The sequence below is a fragment of the Schistocerca nitens genome, chromosome 1, assembly GCF_023898315.1.
Source record: "Schistocerca nitens isolate TAMUIC-IGC-003100 chromosome 1, iqSchNite1.1, whole genome shotgun sequence".
NCBI lineage: Eukaryota > Metazoa > Arthropoda > Insecta > Orthoptera > Acrididae > Schistocerca > Schistocerca nitens.
Genome location: NC_064614.1, coordinates 609,927,017 through 609,951,624, shown reverse-complemented (window position 1 = coordinate 609,951,624; position 24,608 = coordinate 609,927,017).

Here is a 24,608-nt window from a genome sequence, read left to right as displayed (position 1 = left end):
GGCAGGGAGCGGATCGAGAGGCGATCGCGAGGGAGTTTAGTTGGGAGATGGAGAGAAGACGGTGCGATTTCCCAAGGAAGGGAGGCAACCCGGTCGGTGAAGAGGTGTTTTGAAAAGGCACTGTACAGGCGGCAGCTGTAACGGCTGTGTCTTGAGGTGGTCTGCGCAGGCAAGCAGTTGGTGGCAGTTAACTTATGACTTTTTAGTGGTAGATTGTAGTGGCGACCTGTTTCTCTGATGATGTTGGGCGATTATTTCGCTGGACTGATAAGGTGACGTCGTTCTTTTCATGTTTCTCACTGGTCATGCACCTTCTGCAAGTGTAACTCACCTGAGGCAAACTATTAGCGAGTGATGAGTTATGAAAATCTGTTAGTAATCCATGTGTGGTCGCCCCTACGCAATTTGCTGCACCATTTGATGGAACTCTTGTTGCTTGGTGTCTAGTAGCGCCGGCATTCTGCCTTACCATCCCATCCGTGGGGCTTATTGTATATAATGTTTTAAAACTGAGTGTTTAGTTTGTTACAGACAGTAAGTTGGATTTTGAACTCTATGATGTACCAAGATGGTGAGTCATGGGCTACACCTTCGGGTTCTCGCTTGTTCTTGAATCTGACGGAATTGAACATTCCGTTGAGACCCAGGCGGACCCGGCGGACCCAATAACAGGTCTCTCAATTAACGGCTTGAGGGGGAGGAGCACCCGGGAAGTGAAGTCGGACGCACCTGCTGCGGTCGGGCCGACAAATCGGGTCCGAACGGCAGAACCAGGTGAGGCCCGTGTTGGCTGCTCCGCAGGACGTTCATGTCCGCACTTCGCAGATGCCGTTAGCTGGGAACTTTATGTAAGAGAAATGTCTGATGTAGATTATTGCCTGTGTAGTTGGGAAGCCGTATGTAAGGTTACTCTTTCTTTTAAATGAATATATTTGGGCAAGGTTTTAAAACTATCTGTAAGTGAACTTACGATAGCCCTTTGGGCGCGCAGTGTTTTCTATTTTTTATAAAAGGGTATTACCTGTCTTATTTGAAAAGTTGTTATACATTTGTTAGTAACTAAAGCAAACTGATGAGTTTTATGTATAAATGTTCTCTGACTCTATTATTATAAATGTATTGCTTCACTTTTTGTTAATACAAAATACAGTTATTCACAGTTCATGTGTAAAGTTACCCCTTTTTTTAAGGTATAGTCTTTCTCATTTGAAGAGTTGTTATATTTGCTTGGGTGCCAACTGATGGGCTTCTTGTACATATGTTGTCACTTGAAGTTTGACAATTGTTATCTCTGTTCATCGACTTTAATAAATATTGTGAACAATTAAAGGTTAATGCTCCCCTGCCCTGAAGTCCAGTTCTATCGCTTAATCCTTTGGGCGTTTTATGATACGCCGAGGTAACACCGGTTTCAATTCTATTTCCGTCAGTGCAGGACGCAGTCTTTCCATTGGCAGCGTTTATTTACAGTTCAAATGTTATTATGAATACATTGCTGAATCACATCGTGTTGTATGCTAGGAGAGTATCTGAGTTGTTTCCAACAGATATTTTCCTGAAGTCCATTTATCATTAATGTGTGAGATAATCCGTCGGCTAGTAAGATGATGCGAACTTTGAAATTACCTTTTTGTAAACATATAGTATTCTAGGGAAAAAAATTCCACATATTCCGTACTTGAAATTCTGTTATATTGCTAAGAAGAGGGTTTTTCTCGTGAATTATCTACGAACATATTGTAAGGAAGTAACAGGAGAGTGGAAGGGCTGATTGATTAAGTGGGTTATTCTTAACAACTTTCAGTAAAAGGAAGATTAGAGCAGTACTTAATTGCCCCTAGTGGGCATACTTTAAAACAAGCACGTCGCAAGCAGATAGGCTCAGTGGTCACTTTATGAAAAATATTTAAAACTGAGTTTAACAAGAAGCTTTCAATTCAATAGTTAAGACCAGCGTACACGTTACCAAAAGACCTTAAAAATTAAATTTAATGATTAGGCCCAATGGTCACTTTTCCAAACATTATGAAACACAACAGGCACTATAATAAGAGCAGCAAAATGATTGGGCACGACGGCCACATTACCAAAAACATTTAAAAAATCGGATATAACTTAGCAACCACTCCAGCCATCAAAAGACAATAGATACTATGTCTAGATCCGATAACCTAAATCTTCAAAGGCTGAAGTTTAATTTATAGAATTGCAAACACAGAGGTTTCCTTCAGCATCTATCTGAAAGGAAAAATGATGTCTCGTTCAGGTTCCTTCTAGGTTGTTGACAGTTGCCTCAAAAGCCTGTTGACGTGCCACGCCGTCTGACCCAGCCACATCTATTAATACAGTACTTCGAAGTGTTAGCAGTGAAGCCGTTGCTCTCTGCCAGCAGAGGTCACGGTGGGCCATCTATGCAATGATGACCGTCTGAACGGCTCACTGCTGCACACTGCGCGGTCGTCGTGCGTCCACTAGCACCGAGGCGGTGTTCGGCGCGACAGCGCGACATCAAGTTGGCGAAGCTGGCAGCCGTGGGACGGTGCGTTTTCCGTCAAGGCATATTCTCCCGTCCTCGAAACATCGTCACAGCATAGCGGCTTTCTGGTTAGGGAGCTCAGGAGGACAATATTAGTCCCGTCACACCGCAAGTAACTATAATCGTGAGGATGAACGTTCAAGCCCGCGTCCAGCCATCGTGATTTAGGGTTTTCATGATTTCCCTAAATCACTTCAGGCAAATTTTGGGCTGTTTCGTTTGAAAGGACACGTCCTACATTCTTCAACCTCCTTCCCTAATCCGATGGGACCGATAACCTCACTGTTTGGTGCCCTCCCCCAAATCACCCAACCTCCTTTCCTTTATTAAACTTTTATCCCCAAGAGAGAACTGAATTGAAAATAGACTGTGTTGAGATAGAGCATTAATATGTCATACTCAAGAATATAAAATTTAGTGTACATAAGGAAGCAAACAAGAAGTGGAACAAGGGCGGCGTCACCGCAAGGGCGGAGTCACCCCACTGACATCCAATATGGCTGCCATGTCGTCTGCTGATGACGCGAGTACCTTTATCCAAGATGGCGGCTTTTGACGGGAAAGTGCCATGCCCCTGTCAGGAATTTCGAATTTCGGAGGGAAGATAGGTCAACAGGCCTACGTCTACCAACCTAAGAAAAATGTGGAAAAAAGGGCACTTGGTCTACCTCCACTAACCTAAGTCACCCGTCCGCAACCTCTTCCTAGGAACTGGTGGGAAAAGGACTCAGCCTGTGCTGGACATAAGTCTTCATTTTCAGTCTTTATTTAAACAATTAGAGGCAGTACCACCATCAAGTGTGTTCGCCATGGGGTCCTGGCGCGTCATCCTCTTGGAAAATGGGCGGGAATTTCGAATATTGGAGGGAATTTTGCTCTAAGAGCTTACTCCTGCAGCTGAGGCGAGTTAGTATGATGTTGCCCCCACTAGAGGGTGCTCACGATGTCATTCAATTCGAATATAATTTGTTTAAATTTGTTTAAATTTCTTTAAATTTATTATCTACCTACAGCAGTAGCGGCATAGTTCGGTGTTACCACAAGAGGCTGAGATACGGTGTGCTTTTTGATTTGTTGGTGTTCAATTAGCGATATGTTGGTGCCAGACAGGAGGAGTTTTAATAGCTGTATTACATGCACTCATTCAGCTGAGGAGTACATCCACAGCTCACTGCATGAAGGATGGAAGCGAGCATTAATGCCTGGACATATGAATAGGAAGAACGCAGTCCTGCAAATAAATGCTTCGGTATAAAGATGCATTACACAATGCATGGAAACATCTGTTTACGCTGGAATTGTCTGTCATTCCTAAAACCTACGTATAAGCTCCCACCACACAAGAGACAACTGCTTCCGATCCACCACACTTTATTCGACGCCACATTGGGCGACCAGCGTGCCGGTACTGATGAAATGATAATGAGGACAACACAACACCAAGATCCCTAGCGGATAAAATCTTCGACCCTGCCGGGAATAGAGCACGGGCTTGCTACACGGCAGAAGCGCTGACCTCTCAGCTGAGGGTGCGGACCGATTAAACAGAATAAAAAGTGGAACGGATAGCTGAAAAAGCTTAATGACAAAGAGGGATCTTGTGAATGATCCTTTCTGTGATTTGGGTGGCCTTCATACTGTGGAACATATTTGAAATTGTGTAATTTATGGTTTCAATGGTCAATAAATATACGGAAGGCACAGGATACGGAGAAGCGCTCCAGTGGCTTACCGTAGTATGTGCAGTGTATATCTTACCACAGTAATAAATTATCTTTTAAAATAATTCTTTTAGGTTCATGATTTTTTGCGCTTTTTCAATTCATATGTGCTTCTAGAATGAGATTTTCACTCTGCAGCGGAGTGTGCGCTGATATGAAACTTCCTGGCAGATTAAAACTGTGCCCGACCGAGACTCGAACTCGGGACCTTTGCCTTTCACGGGCAAGTGCTCTACCAGTTCTTTTTAATCCAATTTTGTTCGTTTTTGTTCGTTGTATCTGCTCGGGGTGGACGTCGCAAGACACCCGTTTCAGTTCGTCGTTGATCCATTAACTCAGTTTTTTATTACAGAGGGCAGCTAACCCTCTGACCGAACACGCTGAGCTACCGTGCCGGCGCCAACTGAGCTACCGAAGCACGACTCACGCCCGTCATCACAGCTTTACTTCTGCCAGTATCTCGTCTCCTACCTCCCAGACTTAACAGAAGCTCTCCTGCGAACCTGGTAGAGCACTTGCCCGCGAAAGGCAAAGGTCCCGAGTTCGAGTCTCGGTCGGGCACACGGTTTTAATCTACCAGGAAGTTTCATATGTGCTATCTGTTTGCCTTGAGTATAGCGTATTCTCCTACATCGTATGTTAGCTGGTTTATTATGATTCGTGTTCTTTACTTTCTACGCCATGACTCTCGTATGTTAGCTGGTTTAGTTACTTTACCTTTTGATATACTATTGTCTTTGCTATGGCGAACTTTCTCCCACACCAAATTACTTTCATTTTTCTTCCATTTAACCTCAATCCATAAACTCTGCTGTGTTCATTCCACTCTTTAATGGCAACGCCTTAAAAATTTCAGAACTCCCTTGCGGCGCCTTCACCGGTATTCAACTTGCACATAAATCTGTTTCAGTAAATAATTCCGAAATATGTTTCCTTAGTTGCAGAAGAGTAGGGTCGTAACACATAAACATCGTTTCATAGAAATTATGAAAAGTGAGGTCGCTATTTGTCCCATTTCGTTGGCGCCATAAAGATTTCGCCTCCCACACGCATATCGTTAAGCCTACAGCATATTAGTATTCTCGATTTCATTGCGACGAGCTGAATCGGTGAAGCAAGGAGGAATATTTAAACCCACTGAGTTGTAGTCCCTCCGCCGGCGATCCTCAAACAGTACGTTGAACAGCGGCACGGTCGGTTCTCTGCCCTCCCCTCTTCGGTCCCTAATGGACATTAAGAGCGCTCCGATCTCTCGGAAATTAATAGAGTCAGCCGGAGATCCGCGCTCTGATGTCGTTTATACAGACTCCGCAGCTCCGGCAGCCGCGAGAGGAAATCGGAAAGCGCTTAACACCTCTCACCGGCAACCGTGGAATCACAGCTGCCGGCCATAACGCACTGCTGCTAACACGTGGCGGGTCAGACTGTGAGCTTCTGTCGACAGGTTTCGATTTACGACAGTGGCGATGTTGCTTTGACTTCTAACAACATTATTCACAAAAGACGAATAGACATGGGTAATGTCGGCAAATGATCTACGGAAGATTATTACCACTCTACTTGTTTCTCGCTCTAGCAAAGAAAGTGTGCACATATATCATCGTCCAAAAAAGTACCGAAGGTGCTCATAGTTGCTACCTAAATTGAGAGTTTTTTCACCCAAGTACAGAGGTTTTATACCTAAGTACTGGTATCGATCTTACTGCCTCCTACCTTTCCAAGTGCTGTAGCTATCAATCTTGTGAACTGTATCATTCAAATGCGAAAAGTTTTTCAGCTGCGAATGTTTGAAGGTCAGTTGGTAGAAAACACTTTCCAGGCAAGTAAATTGTGATGTTTACGTCCTATAAGATGAAATGTGAAATACTATTTTATGTGCCAACAATAAATATATGTAACTTCACCAGATAATGAATTCAGTTAGTTATTTCCATAACTTATATACATACCAGTTCTCCGTGGTACGCTGTGTATTTAAAAAAAGGACATGTAGATCCGTGGAACCATACATGTTACTAATGACATTAAAAGCGAACTTCTCCACCCCATATTTATCTTCATAATAGAATTGTATTTTTGAAGTATCACACATTTTTCCATGTTAGAATACGTACACCTCTAAGACTGCGAATTACCGGTGACTTTTTAAGCTGATTTATTTTTCTCCAGATACCACACCATGCTGAAAGCCTCATAAATATCTGCCCTTGTACTTAGCACGTGTTTTACATCTGGACAGCTCCTTTATCTTGTGGCAGTGGTAACCTGTGCCCTCCGTAGGTTTTCTGTCCCGAAAGCTAAATCTGATTTATAATTCTGCTGGAGTTGTTCTATGGCATTTTACCCTGTTTAAAATACTTTTCCCACTACCTTATGTAAAATAATTCCTGGGCAGCTGCGATTTGGAAAGTTTATGCACTTCATCAGTACTTCAGTCCAAAAAAGCGACTGGTTACGTATTTATTACCAGATAAATAACCAAACTTTCCACTGATTCAAAAAATTTTGAGAGCCGTTCCCGTCCAGTCTCTCCTTAGATAGGTCTCTACATCGGTTCTCGTGAATACATATTTGCCATTGATTTGCATTTCATGTATTTCAGCCACTTCTCTGTCAGCGTCTGTTGAGAACGTTTTCGTAGTGTCTGTAAATGCAATTCTTCGTTCTCATTGTTTTGTGAATAATAATTTCAGACAGAATTCCAGCAAACACCTTCCATCTTACGTCATTCTATACACCACCTACAGCGTGGAGAGGTAGAAAATATATTTTCCCCTGTCGTAGTTTTCATACTATGGAAGTCAAATGTCGATTTTCCAAGAACAAACATTTTCCAGCTTGTTCGTCTGACATGTTATTTCTGATTTATAGAGGCGTTTTAGCTGTGCGAGTCTCAATAATGTAATTAATCTATTGCAAAGGTCTCGTTGGTATTTAATAATTTTTTCATAATGCGGGGCCCCAGTCATAATATATTTCTTTAAAGTCAGTACCGCCATTAGATTGTTGTTTATTTAGTGTTACATTTACACTTACACAATCATGATTTCGGCTTCAAAGTGCCATTATTAAGTGTATTAAGTGTTTTAATTGTTATAAATTGCCTAAGATAATTTACCCCGTCGTATTAAAATACATTGAAGAGTGCTGAAAATAAGCAGTTCACATAATATGCAAAAAACTGGTGATTTCTCAAACTGGGGAACAATCAAGAATGGGATGCCGCAAGGTTCGGTCTTGGGTCCTCTGTTGTTCTTAATATATATTAATGACTTGCCATTCTATATTCACGAAGATGCAGAGCTGGTACTTTTTCCCGATGATACAAGTATAGCTATCACACCCAACAGACAAGAATCAACTGATGAAATTGTAAACGATGTTTTTCAGAAAACCATTAAGTGGTTCTCTGCAAATAGGCTCTCGTTAAACTTTGACAAAACACAGTATATACAGTTCCACGCAGTAAATGGAATGACACCATTAATAAATATAGACTTCGATCAGAAGTCGGTAGCTAAGTAGAATATTCAAAATTTCTAGGTGTATGCATTGATGAGGGGTTGAACTGGAAAAAACACACTGAAGATCTGCTGCAATGTTTAAGTTCAGCTACTTATGTTATTACGTTCATTGCAAATTTTGGCTTTCGTATGGCATCATATTCTGAGGTAAATGATCATTGAGTAAAAGAGTGTTCGTTGCACAAAAGCGTGTAATCATAATAATTGCTAGAGTTCATCCAAGATCATCCTAAAGACTTATTTAAAGAGCTAGGGATCTTCACTGTAGCCTCGCAATATATATATTCACTTATTAAATTTGTTATTAACAAACCGAACGAATTCAAAAGTAATAGCAGTGTACATGGCTACAACACAAGGATAAATGATGATCTTCACTACTCAAGGTTAAATCTAACTTTGGCTAAGAAGGTGGTAAATTATAGTGCCACAAAAGTCTTTGGTCACTTACCTAATAGCATCGAAAGTCTGACAGATAGCCATATAGCACTTAAAAGGAAATTAAAAGAATTTCTGAATGGCAACTCCTTCTAATCATTAGTAAGTGGATAATTTCCCCGACCCCCACCAAAAAAAAAGTGTCATGTAATATTTTGTGTAATGTCCTGTATAAACACCTTTTATTAACCTGACACGTTCCACGTCATTAAGAAGTGTCGTATTCATGATCTATGGAACAAGTACTAGTCTAATCTAATATTATCACTATTAGACACATTGTCTAAGAATCGATATTTCTGATGAATGAAAATGTAAAATGAATGAAACAAAGCAGTAGGCTCTGTCCGAAATATCGACTCTTGGACAATGTGTCTAATAGTGTGTTTTAATACGACAGTATGCCATCTTAGGCAATTTATAACACTTAAAACACTTGATAATGGCACTTTGAAGCCGAAATCATGACTGTGTAAGTAAATAAACAAAAGTTTAATGGCGGTACTAACTTTAAAGAAATCGTTTGGTATTTCTTTCTTAAATTCTATTTTTTTACTTTTGTGTTCCGTAATTTGAAACCTCCCGGCGTCGACTTGAGCTGTCTACTTGTTCCTTCAGTGACACAGTAATGATGTACGAGGGTCCTTCAATAACTAATGCCTCTTTTTTTTACCGTCGATAATATACTGGATGTCTCTCCTAATAGCCGTCAGACATATTTATTCTGATATGTCAGAAGGTGTTTGCAGTTTCGCTTTTTTTAGTGTGTAGCTGGAGTCATCCCAACATCCCAACGAATACTGGTCCTCGCGTCTTCCACGCGACACACTGTTAAGCTGGAGTGAGTCGATACAAACACTGTTCGTCACGTCTTCCAGTGTCGACGGAAGGCACCGGTTTGTTTCCCTTTACAAACAAATTAATTTAAGAGCGGAATTGTATGTTCCCATTCGATAGAGCGGTCCCATGTTGGTATAGTGTGATATCTGTTTTATCGACGTGTACCAACAGGGACAGACGGGAAAAATAATCAGTACTGCAGCAGCGACTGAGCAGTTTTGCTGCATGGCTTTATGAGCCAGCGCAGGTCACGGAGGTGATGACGCTGCTCGAGTACTGTTAAGAAATATCGATAGTACGAATATCGCACTCGGCTAATTTGAGAACGTTCTATCGAACTAGCACATGAAATTCCTCTGTAAGAAACTTTTTTTTTGTAACTCGAAATAAACAGACGCTTTCCGTCGACACTGGTTGTCGCGTGGAAGACGTGATGAACACTTTTCGTATCGACTCACACCAGCTACACAGTGCAAAAACGAAATTGCAGATATATGCCGAAATACCAGAGAAATGTCCCTGACGACACTTAGGATGGAAATCCCGTATATGAAAACGTCCTTTTTGGTGCTTCAGATTTGTATTTTATTCTGCATATGAGCGAAGGTTCGAACAATTCTGAAAGATGGCAGAGCCGTAGTGACTGATAAAAATGCACCTACCGAAGGCACTCTTCACAAGCAACGTGTTGTATTCTTGGCTGCGAAAAAAGAAACCATGGTGGACATGCATAAAAATTTGTGTGCACTGTATGACGCGGATATAGTCATTAGTACTGTAGAACAATGGATAAACAGAGTTAAAGCGACATGAAGTGCAAAAACTGAGCCGCCCACGTTCCGACGGCCTGTCACGCCATGTGCTGACATGGTGAGTAGCGCGGATCCCATTATTCCACACAGTCGCGTCACAACTCGACAAGTGGTAGAATTCATACGGTGGCAACATGGCTACGAGCACACAACAGCTTTTACCAACAGGGAATACATTCTCCACACAATGCTGATGTACGGCCAAAGAAGGTGATGGAGACTGTAGAAAAACAGTGCATTTGAATTGACTGATATTGTCAGCTTGACAATAAAATGTTTGTTTCGACAGTAAAATTGTAGGGCACCGTTTACTGATGACTCTTCTTCCACACGTAAACTTAAAAACTGACACGATATTATCTGCGTTAATGCTGTACTGTACTTCACACCTGACCCTGATAGCACCATCCTATATTTGTGCTGTTGAGTGTACATACTTTTTTTTAACACTTTTCATCCTCTACCCTCCAGGGGCAGCTGACAGCCCGCTTCGATTGAATCAAATCTTCCGTGTTACTGGCAAGAGAATCCTCAACTACATCCATTTGTCTTCAATCTCTTGTAGTTCCCCAACGTGAATGGACACTCCCCACGTATTCTGAAACAGCTTTCAGACAAGTATTCTCCTTGTTTATCTTCAATATTATGGTGGTTTTCAAGATTCCTTATGAGTCAAAGCCAGCTTAGCTGCTGAAAATTTTACGCGACTATTTAACAGCAATGATCTTTATTGTTACATTCCAGAGAGATGGGATTGAGTCAGAGCGGTTGCCAACTAGGAATATTTTGATAGGGAATTTGCAGTTTCTGCATTTGACTTACATCAACGGAAACTTTCTGAAAACATAGGCCGGAACAATGAGGTTGGAGCTATTTTCAAAAATCTCTTGTACATTGTTTACCAATGAAAATTATGAACTCCTAATTTCTCTGTTGGTCTTTGGTTCAGAGTAAAGATGACTGACTCGTCTTTTAAGTTTTTATAATGTCGCTTTCTTGCCTGTCTCTCTGTTCAGTACAAATTTTGCAATTGATTTTAAACTCTTTTAGATTCTGCATTCTTCCAATTTTACATTTACTTCACAATTAGCTAGAAATTTGAAATTGTAAACATGGAACTAGATGAAAAAGTTATATTAACTCACTTTCTTATAAGACTCTTAGGTAGGGATGGGTGTGGGATGTGAAAAAGTTTGGTAATTGAAGGAAAACAGGTACTTTAAAATGTATCGGGAAATACATTGTTCCCAAGGTAGATGATGCTGACGAATGACAGTTCGTCTGACCATGTGCCGTGTGCTCCTTGTGTGTTGCAGGCCGTGTGATTGACGCTGCGTACTGTAAGCAGCAGAATGGTCCCATATTCATGTCAGGAACAAGCCGAGATGGTGTTTATGTACGGCCAAATGGTTCAAATGGCTCTGAGCACTATGGGACTTAACTCCTGAGGTCATCAGTCCCCTAGAACTTAGAACTACTTAAACCTAACTAACCTAAGGACATATCACACACCCATGCCTAAGGCAGGATTCGAACCTGCGACCGCAGTGGTCGCGCGGTTCCAGACTGTAGCGCCTAGAACCGCTCGTCCACTCCGGCCGGCTATGTACGGCCAACCAGACATCAACCACATTACACAACATTTCAAATCCTGACGAACGTACAGGTGTCGGCGAAAGTTGCGTACACCAGAGTTGGAGGACCAGGATCTACAGGATAGAGACGAACACTAGTACAAGCCAGTGGCCCGCCAGCATGGTGCAAACAAAAGTACGATTATGTGTATCCTGCTTGACAACCGCTACCACCCCTAACACCTGCAACGAGTGCAGGGATAATCAGCAGTGAATTTCCCTCTAAGGGCAGAATTTCATCGATGGTTTCTGCACGTGACCATCACAGTTATTGGATTTCTGTCATCAGCCCTCTTTACAGTACGCTGCATAAATTACACAGTCTGCAACACAAAAGGAATACAAGGCGCTTGGTCAGAGGAACTGTCATTCGTGAGCGCCATCTAACGTGGCAACGATGCATTTCTGGTCACATGTTTATAGGATCTATCTTCCTCCATTTTCTGGAAAGTATCCGTCCATGCAGTTTGTCGATTTTATTAATGTTAACCCTGTTACAGGAGAAACGTTGACACCAACAACCTCAAAAAATTCTTGACTGATTCACTTCAAATTTTTAATGGATACATGCAGACTATATATATTTTCAACAAAAATTTCTTCACTTATTTCAAAATTTTACTCGATATTCCTCACCATTTATGGCCGTCCTTTCCACCTCACTCCTATCCTCAAATACCTTGGCCTCACCCTCGACCGCCACCTCACCTGAACTCCACATCTCTTTACCATCCAACACAAAGCTCACAACAGACTCCGCCTCCTTAAACTCCTGGCCAGCTGGACACGGGGTCTGCATCCTTCCACCATCCTTCACACCTACAAATCCTTGATCTGCCCCATCCTTTGTTATGCCAGCGTTGCTTGGATTTCCTCCCCTCCCAGTTTCTATAAATCCCTCCAAATCCTCGAACGCCATGCACTCCATCTCGCCTTCCACATCCACCTTCCATTCCCCACACACGTCCTCTACGACCTCATCCCCTTCCCCCACCTTCTCCTTTTCCCTGAACACATCCGCACGCTATATATTGTCCGCCGCCTTGATCCCCCTCACCCCCTGGTGTCTCCCTTCCTCTCCACTCCTAGCCCGTTACCGCGCCTTTACCATTGTGTCCCCCCTCTCTACATCTCCACGCCCTCTGCCTCCTTTCCCAACGTAACTTCCAACATCTACCCCTCCCAGATGATGAGATTCACGCTGACATCTACCCTTCCTACCAACTCTAACCCCACCTTCCTCCTGCCTCCACCTCGGGGCTCCTTCTCCTCCCCCTCAATTCTCCTGAGCGGCTTTCCCCTCCTAGTCCCATCTCCCACTTGTGCTCCCCTTTAGTGTCTCTGCACTCCCTCCTGCCTTGTCTTCCCTCTTCATATCCTGCTCCACCTGTCTCCTGGTTCTTGGTGCTCTTGCTGACACCCCCACTCTTTTCATCCCGCCCCCTCCCCTGCTTCACCTTGCTTTCCACTCCTTTTCCATCCTCTCAGGCCTCTCCCTCGGCAGGTTCCACCTGGAAGTTTTATTATTCATCGTGTGGGCTCCAAGTGGGTTTAAAGTCTATTGTTCTGGAGTGTTGTTAATACTGTGGCCAACTTTTAACCTGTGCATGTGACTTCAGTATCTTTTTTGTGTTCTATGAATCGCCAACTGTGTTTTTAAACGTCATGTCGACTTTTTTTACTTGTCCCCCCATGAACGTCTCCATATCAGTGTATTTTTACCTCCATCATCTCCCCTTTTTATCACCTAATATGTAACATTTTCTTCTTGTATTAGCTGTCATGTCACTCGGCTGAAGAGCGGCGGATTGTGCCGCTGACAGCCCTCCCCTGTCCATATGGGGCAGGGGAATAAAATTAGAATGAAGAAAAAAATGAATCTATATTCTAATAAACATTAAGACAGACACAGGTTATATATTTCTTCATTATATATATATATATATATATATATATATATATATATGATAGTATAGATGTATAGTTTCTGTCCATCTGCATGTTTTATAATGTTGTGTAAAAATTTGAAGTAAGTCAGTCAAGAACCGTTAGAAAATTTTATTAATAGCATTTCCCTATTATATATATATATATATATATATATATATATATATATATATAATTGTCTAACGGTTCTTGACTGACTTACTTCAAATTTTTACACGACATTATAAAACATGCAGATGGACAGAAACTATACATCTTGTCCGTCTGCAGATTAAAACTATGTGACACACTGCCATTGAAGCTACAAGCCTCACAGATCCAGCAGCAGTAAATGTATCTCTCTCTCTCTCTCTCTCTCTCTCTCTCTCACACACACACACACACACACACACACACACACACACACACACACACACACATACCGCCTATATCAATGATCCCAACGCATTTACTTACTTATTTTAAGGGACTTCAATTCCCAATCAGTATGTTGTTGGCTATAATAACAAACAAGGGTAAAGGTTAGAGGGAGAGAGATCAATTTTGCTTTTTAAATGTTAAGTGACATTTATAAGGAACAGGAGTGGACCCAAAATTCAACCATGAGGATTTTCTTAGTGATTTCTCCCCAGTCACTAAAATTTACTACTTTTCCAGTATTCTGATTTATTCAGCACAACCTTTTAGGTTCTGTTAGTTAAATACACTCCTGGAAATTGAAATAAGAACACCGTGAATTCATTGTCCCAGGAAGGGGAAACTTTATTGACACATTCCTGGGGTCAGATACATCACATGATCACACTGACAGAACCACAGGCACATAGACACAGGCAACAGAGCATGCACAATGTCAGCACTAGTACAGTGTATATCCACCTTTCGCAGCAATGCAGGCTGCTATTCTCCCATGGAGACGATCGTAGAGATGCTGGATGTAGTCCTGTGGAACGGCTTGCCATGCCATTTCCACCTGGCGCCTCAGTTGGACCAGCGTTCGTGCTGGACGTGCAGACCGCGTGAGACGACGCTTCATCCAGTCCCAAACATGCTCAATGGGGGACAGATCCGGAGATCTTGCTGGCCAGGATAGTTGACTTACGCCTTCTAGAGCACGTTGGGTGGCACGGGATACATGCGGACGTGCATTGTCCTGTTGGAACAGCAAGTTCCCTTGCCGGTCTAGGAATGGTAGAACGATGGGTTCGATGACGGTTTGGATGTACCGTGCACTATTCAGTGTCCCCTCGACGATCACCACTGGTGTACGGCCAGTGTAGGAGATCGCTCCCCACACCATGATGCCGGGTGTTGGCCCTGTGTGCCTCGGTCGTATGCAGTCCTGATTGTGGCGCTCACCTGCACGGCGCCAAACACGCTTACGACCATCATTGGCACCAAGGCAGAAGCGACTCTCATCGCTGAAGACGACACGTCTCCATTCGTCCCTCCATTCACGCCTGTCGCGACACCACTGGAGGCGGGCTGCACGATGTTGGGGCGTGAGCGGAAGACGGCCTAACGGTGTGCGGGACCGTAGCCCAGCTTCATGGAGACGGTTGCGAATGGTCCTCGCCGATACCCCAGGAGCAACAGTGTCCCTAATTTGCTGGGAAGTGGCGGTGCGGTCCCCTACGGCACTGCGTAGGATCCTACGGTCTTGGCGTGCATCCGTGCGTCGCTGCGGTCCGGTCCCAGGTCGACGGGCACGTGCACCTTCCGCCGACCACTGGCGACAACATCGATGTACTGTGGAGACCTCACGCCCCACGTGTTGAGCAATTCGGCGGTACGTCCACCCGGCCTCCCGCATGCCCACTATACGCCCTCGCTCAAAGTCCGTCAACTGCACATACGGTTCACGTCCACGCTGTCGCGGCATGCTACCAGTGTTAAAGACTGCGATGGAGCTCCGTATGCCACGGCAAACTGGCTGACACTGACGGCGGCGGTGCACAAATGCTGCGCAGCTAGCGCCATTCGACGGCCAACACCGCGGTTCCTGGTGTGTCCGCTGTGCCGTGCGTGTGATCATTGCTTGTACAGCCCTCTCGCAGTGTCCGGAGCAAGTATGGTGGGTCTGACACACCGGTGTCAATGTGTTCATTTTTCCATTTCCAGGAGTGTACAATTCCAACAAAATTGTAGTTTTTTTCTCTAAAAGTGTAACATGACCTACACAATCAAATGCCTTGGAAAGATCACAAAAAATACCAACTGGCGATATTTTATTATTTAACGCTTGTTATGTTCCTATGGAGATACGTATGAATTGTTTGCAAGAAGTGGCACAGCTCATAATCTTACGCTCATCCAGAAAAAGTCGCAAGAAATCACTGGGAGCCCAACTTATCTCCCTTTAATTTCTTTTTCATCTGCACTCTATTAAGAATTCTCTCTCAAAGCTGTTCCATAATTCGACAATGCATAAACAATGCCCTCTCAAGGACTACCGTTGAATTCTAAATTAATGCATTTCTATTTGAATATTTCTACGCCTGCAGACCTTCATCGTCAACCCTAGCTTACTGTAATGCGCCACAGATAATAATTTCTTTTAGTTGCGATTTGTTCTTGAGATAATTTCCGTAATAGAAAAAATGTAATATGACTGTAAAATTACTCAAAAATCAGTAATTAACTAAAACATAACATAGTATTGCGGGTTAAGGCCTACAAGGTATGTCTGAAATGTTCGGTGAATATTCTCAGGAAATGAAGGAACCGGTCACATTAATGTCATTATGTTTGACGTCAACGTGTGCAATAATCACTCACAGACGGTAGGTGGCAGTTCTAACGGTGATGGGTTTATAAAGCGTGTTACAGGGGACGTGTAATACAGTGCAGTCTTTGACGTAACGCGAAAACGAAGCGACTTAACTGACGTACAAAAGGGCATGATCATTGACTTTCGGGCCAAGGGTGGAAGCATTTTCGAAACCGATACTTTTGCAAACTGTTCGCGTACCTCCGTAGTTGAAGTACGATTTTCACGGCGAAATGGAGTTACCCAGAAACAGCGCCAAGGCAACTTTGGTGCACCACGGGCCATAGACGAAAGAGGTGAAGGAAGGCTATGGAGACACACTATGTGATCAAAAGTATCCGGACACCTGACTGAAAATGACTTACAAATTCGTGGCGTCGCCCATCGGTAATGCTGGAATTTAATATGGTGTTGGCCCACCCTTAGCCTTGACGACACCTTCCACACTCGCAGGCATACGTTCAGTCAGGTGCTGGAAGGTTTCTTGGGGAATGGCAACCCATTCTTCTCGGATTGCTGCACTGAGTAGAGGTATCGATGTCGGCCGCTGTGGCCTGGCACGAAGTCGGCGTTCCAAAACGTCCCAAAGGTGTTCCATAGGATTCAAGTCAGGACTATGTGCAGGCACGTCCATTACAGGGACGTTATTGTCGTGTAACCACTCCGCCACAAGCCGTGCATTATGAACAGGTGCTCGATCGGATTGAAAGATGGAATCGCCATCCCCGAATTCCTCTTCAACAGTGGGAAGCAAGTTGTTGTTGTTGTTGTGGTCTTCAGTCCTGAGACTGGTTTGATGCAGCTCTCCATGCTACTCTATCCTGTGCAAGCTTCTTCATCTGCCAGTACCTACTGCAACCTACATCCTTCTGAATCTGCTTAGTGCATTCATCTCTTGGTCTCCCTCTACGATTTTTACCCTCCACACTGCCCTCCAATACTAAACTGGTGATCCCTTGATGCCTCATAACATGTCCTACCAACCGATCCCTTCTTCTAGTCAAGTTGTGCCACAAACTTCTCTTCTCCCCAATCCTATTCAGTACTTCCTCATTAGTTATGTGATCTACCCACCTAATCTTCAGCATTCTTCTGTAGCACCACATTTCGAAAGCTTCTATTCTCTTCTTGTCCAAACTATTTATCGTCCATGTTTTACTTCCATACACGGCTACACTCCATACAAATACTTTCAGAAAAGACTTCCTGACACTTAAATCTATACTCGATTGCCAGTCTACATTTTATATCCTCTGTACTTCGACCATCATCAGTTTTTGCTCCCCAAATAGCAAAACTCCTTTACTACTTTAAGTCTCTCATTTCCTAATTCCCTCAGCATCACCCGATTTAATTCGACTGCATTCCATTATCCTTGTTTTGCTTTTGTTGATGTTCATCTTATATCCTCCTTTCAAGACACTATCCATTCCGTTCAACTGCTCTTCCAAGTCCTTTGCTGTCTGACAGAATTACAATGTCATCGGCGAACCTCAAAGTTTTTATTTCTTCTCCATGGATTTTAATACCTACTCCAAATTTTTCTTTTGTTTCCTTTACTGCTTGCTCAATATACAGATAGAATAACATCGGGGACAGGCTAGAACCCTGTCTCACTCCCTTCCCAACCACTGCTTCCCTTTCATGTCCCTCGACTCTTATAACTGCCATCTGGTTTCTGTACAAATTGTAAATACCTTTTCGCTCCCTGTATTTTACCCCTGCCACCTTTAGAATTTGAAAGAGAGTATTCCAGTCAACATTGTCAAAAGCTTTCTCTAAGTCTACAAATGCTAGGAACGTAGGTTTGCCTTTCCTTAATCTAGCTTCTAAGGTAAGTCGTAGGGTCAGTATTGCCTCAAGTGTTCCGATATTTCTATGGAATCCAAACTGATCTTCCCCGAGGTCAGCTTCTACTAGTTTTTCCATTCGTCTGTAAGGAATTCGCGTTAGTATTTTGCAGCCGTGGGAAGCAAGAAGGTGCTTAAAACATCAGTGTAGGCCTGTGGTGTGATACTGCCACGCATAAAAACAAGGGGTGCAAGACCCCTCCATGAAAACTACGACCACACCAGAACACCACCGCCTCCGAATTTTACTGTTGGCACTACACACACTGGCAGATGACGTTCGCCGGGTATTCGCCATACGCATATCCTGCCATCGGATCGCCACATTGTGTACCGTGATTCGTCACTCCACACAACGTTTTTCCACTGCTCAATCGTCCAATGTCTGCGCTCCTTACACCAAGTGAGGCGTCGTTTGGCATTTGAGGCGTCAAGTGGGGTTTATGAGCAGCTGCTCGACCACGAAATACAAGTTCTCTCACCTCCTGCCTAACTGTCATAGTACTTGCAGTGGATCCTGATGCCGTCTGGAATTCCTGTGTGATGGTCTGGATAGATGTCTGCCTATTACACATTACGACCCTCTCCAACTGTCGGCGGTCTCTGGCAGTCAACAGACGAGGTCGGCCTGTACGCTTTTGTGCTGTACGTGGCCCTTCCATTTCACAATCCCATCGGAAACAGTGGACCCAGGGATGTTTAGGAGTGTGGAAATATCGCCTACAGACGTATGACACACGTGACACCCAATCCCCTGGTCAGGTTCGAAGTCCCCGAGTTCCGCGGAGCACCCCATTCTGCTCTCACGACGTTTACCGACTACTGAGGTCGCTGATATGAAGTACCTGGCGGTATGTGCCAGCACAATGCACATAATATGAAAAACGTATGTTTTTAGGCGTGTCCAGATACTTTTGATGACATAGTACATGCACTAACGAGAAGACGTGCAACGTCTGAGCAACTGACCGCATAACGAATCAACGGGCTACCAACAGGTTATCCACAACGACCGATTAGCGAATGTGGCTGCACACGGGTCTTCGCAGAAGTCGCCTGGTTCATGCACTCATGTTGACTGCTGTTCATAAGAGACGAAGGCTGCAATTTGCACGCCAATACCGCAACTGGACGTTCTGCTGACTGGCGACGTGTGATCTTTCCTTATGCATGAAACATCTGAAAGCAAACACCCTACAACACTCGTCGATAGGATGCAGGCCAGTGGAGAGATCTTTATGGTTAGTGCCATTCCCTGGGTGATTTCGACATTGTGGAAGGCACAGTGGATCAACACAAGTACGCATGTATCCTTTGGGACCATGTCTACCTCCTCGACACGATGGCATCTACCAATAGGACAATGCAACGTGTCAAACAGCTCGCGGTGTACGTGTATGGTTCGAAGGACAACAGGTTGAGTTTACCGTACTCCCCTGGCCTCCAAACTCTGCGGATTTAAACTGAGTCGAGAAAATGTGGGACCAGCTCGATCGAGTTGTTCACACCGTGCACGCTCAGCCGAGGAGGCTAGCGCATATGCCACGGCAGCAATGCTCCACTTCGCTATCGGTACCTCCCAGGACCTCACTCACTCTTCCTGCACGTCCCGCAGCGGTCCGCGCAATAAAAGGTGGTTTTCCAGGTTCTTAACTAGTGGTGACTTTAATGCGCCTGGACAGTATACAATTTCCGAATAGCATAGAAAGGTTTTCCCTCTGGATATGTGACAATAGCAACAATGGCGGAGTGTATCCCGTGAAGTTTGTTTCTGTCATAAGATAGATATAGGGATTGTTTTAAGGCGTTGGTAGGTATCAAATCGATATAGAGCCAGTCATATTTAATTCACATCTCTCCATGGCGTAGTGGTAAACGATGAGCCTCCATCAAATCTGCTCCCTTGTTGGGTACATTCTCACATAGGTAGATTTTGGAAATCGTAGGTGGAAACATCAGTTACAGCGCAAGTCCATTCTGACTACCTATTCAGATAGCGTACTGGAAAATTCGACTGCTTGTGAAAAGCAGATACGAGTTCGAGGCCCAGTCGTACACAAATTTTCGGTTGTCGCGACATATTCAGTTTTAATATGTTTGGACGTTCACTGCAAAGCACGTAATGAAGCCCTGAGCAAATCTTAAATTTATTGCAACATATCCTAAAATTTAATTCGTATAAACTGTTGTTTTACTGTGTTGCGCTGAAGTGATGTTTAATGACTCAAGAGGCATTACTTATCTCTTCTTACTCCATATGGGAAGCAGCTGTGCGAGCCCTTATTGAGGCGTTCATCATGCACAAACTGTGGATTGGTTTGTATGATCGAACATACCAGTTTCTAGGAGAACACACAACTCTTTGAAATTGTAGTAACATAGTTCACAATTCAAATCTCTATTTGATAACTTTAATGACTTTTTGGATACATAAATTCACTTAAAACGAAATTTTCGATCTTGCATAATGAATTGCGTCCTTATTTGCTGCCATGCGGTCACCCATGGTCTTGAGGAAGAGTCTGTGATTAGTAATCAAAACGTTCTCGGTCCCGAGTTTGAACCTCACCATAGCTCAAATTATGAATAAAAATCATCAAAATTGGCGGCCGAAGACTTACGGCATAAGAAGTCACCCTCATTCCGCCAACGGCTTTGTCAAAGAGGACGGAAGAGGGGACAGAGTTGCAGGTCACCTTCTTGCTCTTGGGGCGGGAAAAATCAGCAATGATCAATAGTATGAGGTTGCAGAAAGCAATATCAACCACTGTGTTTGAGAAATGTGGCCTGTAATTCAAGAAGAGTGCCTAGGGCGAAGTGACCATGAGAAAAACATCGGATAACCAACGAAACAGTATCGATCTACGACTCGGGGCATGTAATGTCAGGTTTAAGCGTGGTAGCTAGAAAATCTGAAAAGGTAAATGCTAAGGCTCATATAGTTCAGGTGAGTTATGTGAAATGTAAAGAAGAAAAGGATTTCTCTTCAGACGAGTATAGGGTAATATCAACAGCAACCGGAAATTAACGGGAGAGGAATTAGTTATGAATACGAAGACAGGCAGAGAGTGTGTTACCGTGAACAGTTCAGTAATGGGGTTGTTTTCATCAGAATCGACAGCAAAACAACTCCGACAACAGTGGTTCAGCTATACATGCCGACGTCGCAAGCAGAAGACGAAGAGATCGGGAAACTGTTTGAGGATACTGAACGGGTAATTCAATATGTAAAGTCCAACATTTATAGGGGACTGGAACGCGGTGGTAAAGAAAGAAGTCGATGAAAGGGCTACGGGAGAATATGGGCACAGTACTAGAAATGAGAGAGGAGGAAAACTAATTGGGTTCTGCAATAAATTTCAACTGGTAGTTGCGAATATTCTGTTCAAGAATCACAAGCGGAGGAGATATACTTGGAAAAGGTTGGGAGATGCGGGAAAATTTCAGTTAGATTACATCATGATCATGCAAAGTTTGCGAAATCAGACGTATGACACAAGTGACACCCAAACACCTGATCACGTTCAGGATATACAGACTCAGATCATAATTTAGTAGTGATGAAGAGTAGGCTGAAGACATACGCTTGAAGTTCTCTAAGCCTATAGATACAGCAATACGGAATACCTCAGTAGGCAGATTAGTTGAAGAGGAATGGAATCCTCTAAAACGGACGATCAGAGAAGTTGGAGAGAAAAACAGAGGTAAAAAGAAGGTAACTGCGGAGGAAGATATACTTCTATTGATCAGTGAATGAAGGAAGTACAAAAATGGTTGGTTGGTTGTTTTGGGGAAGGAGACCAGACAGCGAGGTCATCGGTCTCATCGGGTTAGAGAAGGACGGGGAAGGAAGTCGGCCGTGCCCTTTGAAAGGAACCATCCCGGCATTTGCCTGGAGCGATTTAGGGAAATCACGGAAAACCTAAATCACGATGGCCGGACGCGGGATTGAACCGTCGTCCTCCCGAATGAACTACAAAAATGTAGTGGTGATGAAGAGTATTCTTAAGTTTAAGAGATTACTCAGGAAGAATCAGTTAGCAAAGAAGTGGGCTATACAAGAAGTAAGGATTGACGAGACGCGCTTGAAGTTTTGTAAGGCTATCGACACAGCAATAAGGAATTGCTCAGTACGCAATACAGTTGAAGAGTAATGGACAAATCTGAAAAGGGCAATCACAGAATTTGGAAAAGAAAACATAGGCACAAAGAAGGTAACGGCAAAGAAACCATGGGTAACAGAAGAAATAGTTCAGTTGATCGATGAAAGAAGGAAGTACACTAACGCTCAGGGAAATTTGGGAATACAAAAATATAAGACGCTGAGGAATGAAACGAAAGGAAGTGCAGGAGAGATAAGATGAAATGGCTGCACGAAAAATGTGAAGAAATCGAAAAAGAAATAATTGTCGGAAGAACTGACCCAGCAGATAGGAAAGTCAAAATAACCTTCAGTGCAATTAAAAGAAAGGGTGGTAACATTGAGAGTATAATGCTAGTTCCACTATTAAATGCAGACGAGAGAGGGTACAGGGGTGGAAAGAGTACACTGTCGACCGCTATGCGGTGTCGGGGGGGGGGGGGGGGGGGGGCGAGGGGGGAGATTTATCTGATACAATGTAAGAAGAAAGATGAGACTTTGTACAAGTAGCGGATTCACTATTAGAATCAGATAATTAAGGTCGTAGGTTGCAAGTACTACTCTGAGATGAAGAGGTTGCCACAGGAGAGGAATCCGTGGCGGGCCGCTGTTCAATCTATACACCGAAGAAGCAATGATGGAAAATAAAGGAAACATTGAAGAATGGATTAAAATTCGAGGTGAACGGATATCAATGATAAGATTCGCTGATTACATTGCTTTCCTCAGCGGAAGTGTCGATTAATTACAGGATCTGCTGAACGGAATGAAGAGTGTAAAGACTACCGAATACAGATTAAGAGTAAATCGAAGGACGTCGAAGGTAAAGAGAAGTAGTAGAAATGAGGACAGCGAGAAACTTAACATCAAGATTGATGGCCACAAAGTGTATGTAGATGGAGCTACCTGAGCAGCTAAATAACCTATGACGACGGAGCAAGGAGGACGTCAAAAGCAGCACTGGCAAAAACGGCATTCCTGGTCAATAGAAATTTACTAGTATCCAACATAGGTTTCAATTTGAGGACGGAATTTCTGAGAATGGCACGTTTGGAGCACAGCATTGTAAAATAGTGAAATATGGATTGTGGAAAAACCAGAACAGAAGAGAATCGAAGCGTTTGAGATGTGGTGCTACAGACGAATATTGAAAATTAGGTGGACTGATAAAGTAAGGAATGAGAAGTTTCTCCGTTGAAGTGGCGAAAAATACTGACAGGAAGAACGGACAGGATGGTAGGACTCCTGTTGAGACATCTGCGAGTAACTGCTATGGTTCTAGAGGGAGCTGTAGAGGATAAATGTGTAGAGAAACACAGATTGGAATATATTAATAAATTTCGCAGCTTGATCTATCTGAACTATGCTCTAAATCAGACTTAATTTGGAAGGCTCGTCGTAATAGTCTTAAACATGATTCTAGGGCTTACCACGGGATTTTATCGTTGTATCTCCACAAAAACTCTCCAGCTATGCTAGATGGTTTAGCAACAAAATATCATAAACCTCGCGCACAATAACATCGGATTTGCACTGCCATGGAATAATCCGCGAACGCTGTCGCAGCCTGTCGCGCCAGTATCGTCTGCATACCACTCAAGTACACTGATCACCCAGAAAATTATGAACACTCACCTACTATCGATATAAACCCGTCCAGGGGACAAAAGCGTCACTTGGCGAGGAATGAGACTGCTGGTCAGACATCGGCACGATGCATGTCGTATATTAGTTAGTGTGCTGCCCGTGTGTAGAGCATTGTATCGTCTCATGAATCTCTAACTTCTTCGTCATGCCGACGGCAGGGAGCGAATCCGTCGTCTTCTAGGGGAGCAGCTCGTTCGCACATGTATTGCTGGACGGAGACAAGCTGGCGGCGGCCCCATTATGCTCTGGGGAACATTCAGGTGGGCGTCCAGGGGTCCAGTGAAATTCGTGCAAGGCACCGTGACGGCCAAAGAAGGTCGTACACTGGTTGCAGACCAAATACACCCCTTCACGACGATCACGTTTCCTGACTGCAGTGTTATTTTTCAACACAAGATGATGCGCTATGTCACAAGGTCAGAAGTGTAATGGAGTGGTTCGAGGAACACAATGGCGGGTTTCAATTGATGTGCTGGCACCCCAACTCGCCAGATCTGAATCCAATCGAACACATCTGGGGTGTGATTAAAATGGCGTCAGAGCTCATCGTCACTTTTCCCCGGGTTATACGAGAATTAGATGGCTTGTAAGTGCAGATGTAGTGTCAGCTACTTCCAGCTGATCTACCGAGGCCTCGACAAAAACGTTTTCTGGACCGCGGAACCCTACGCAGTTATATTACCAAGGCCTCCTTGCTTCCATGCCACGACACGTCATAGCCGTTATCCATGCCAAAGGTGAACATATC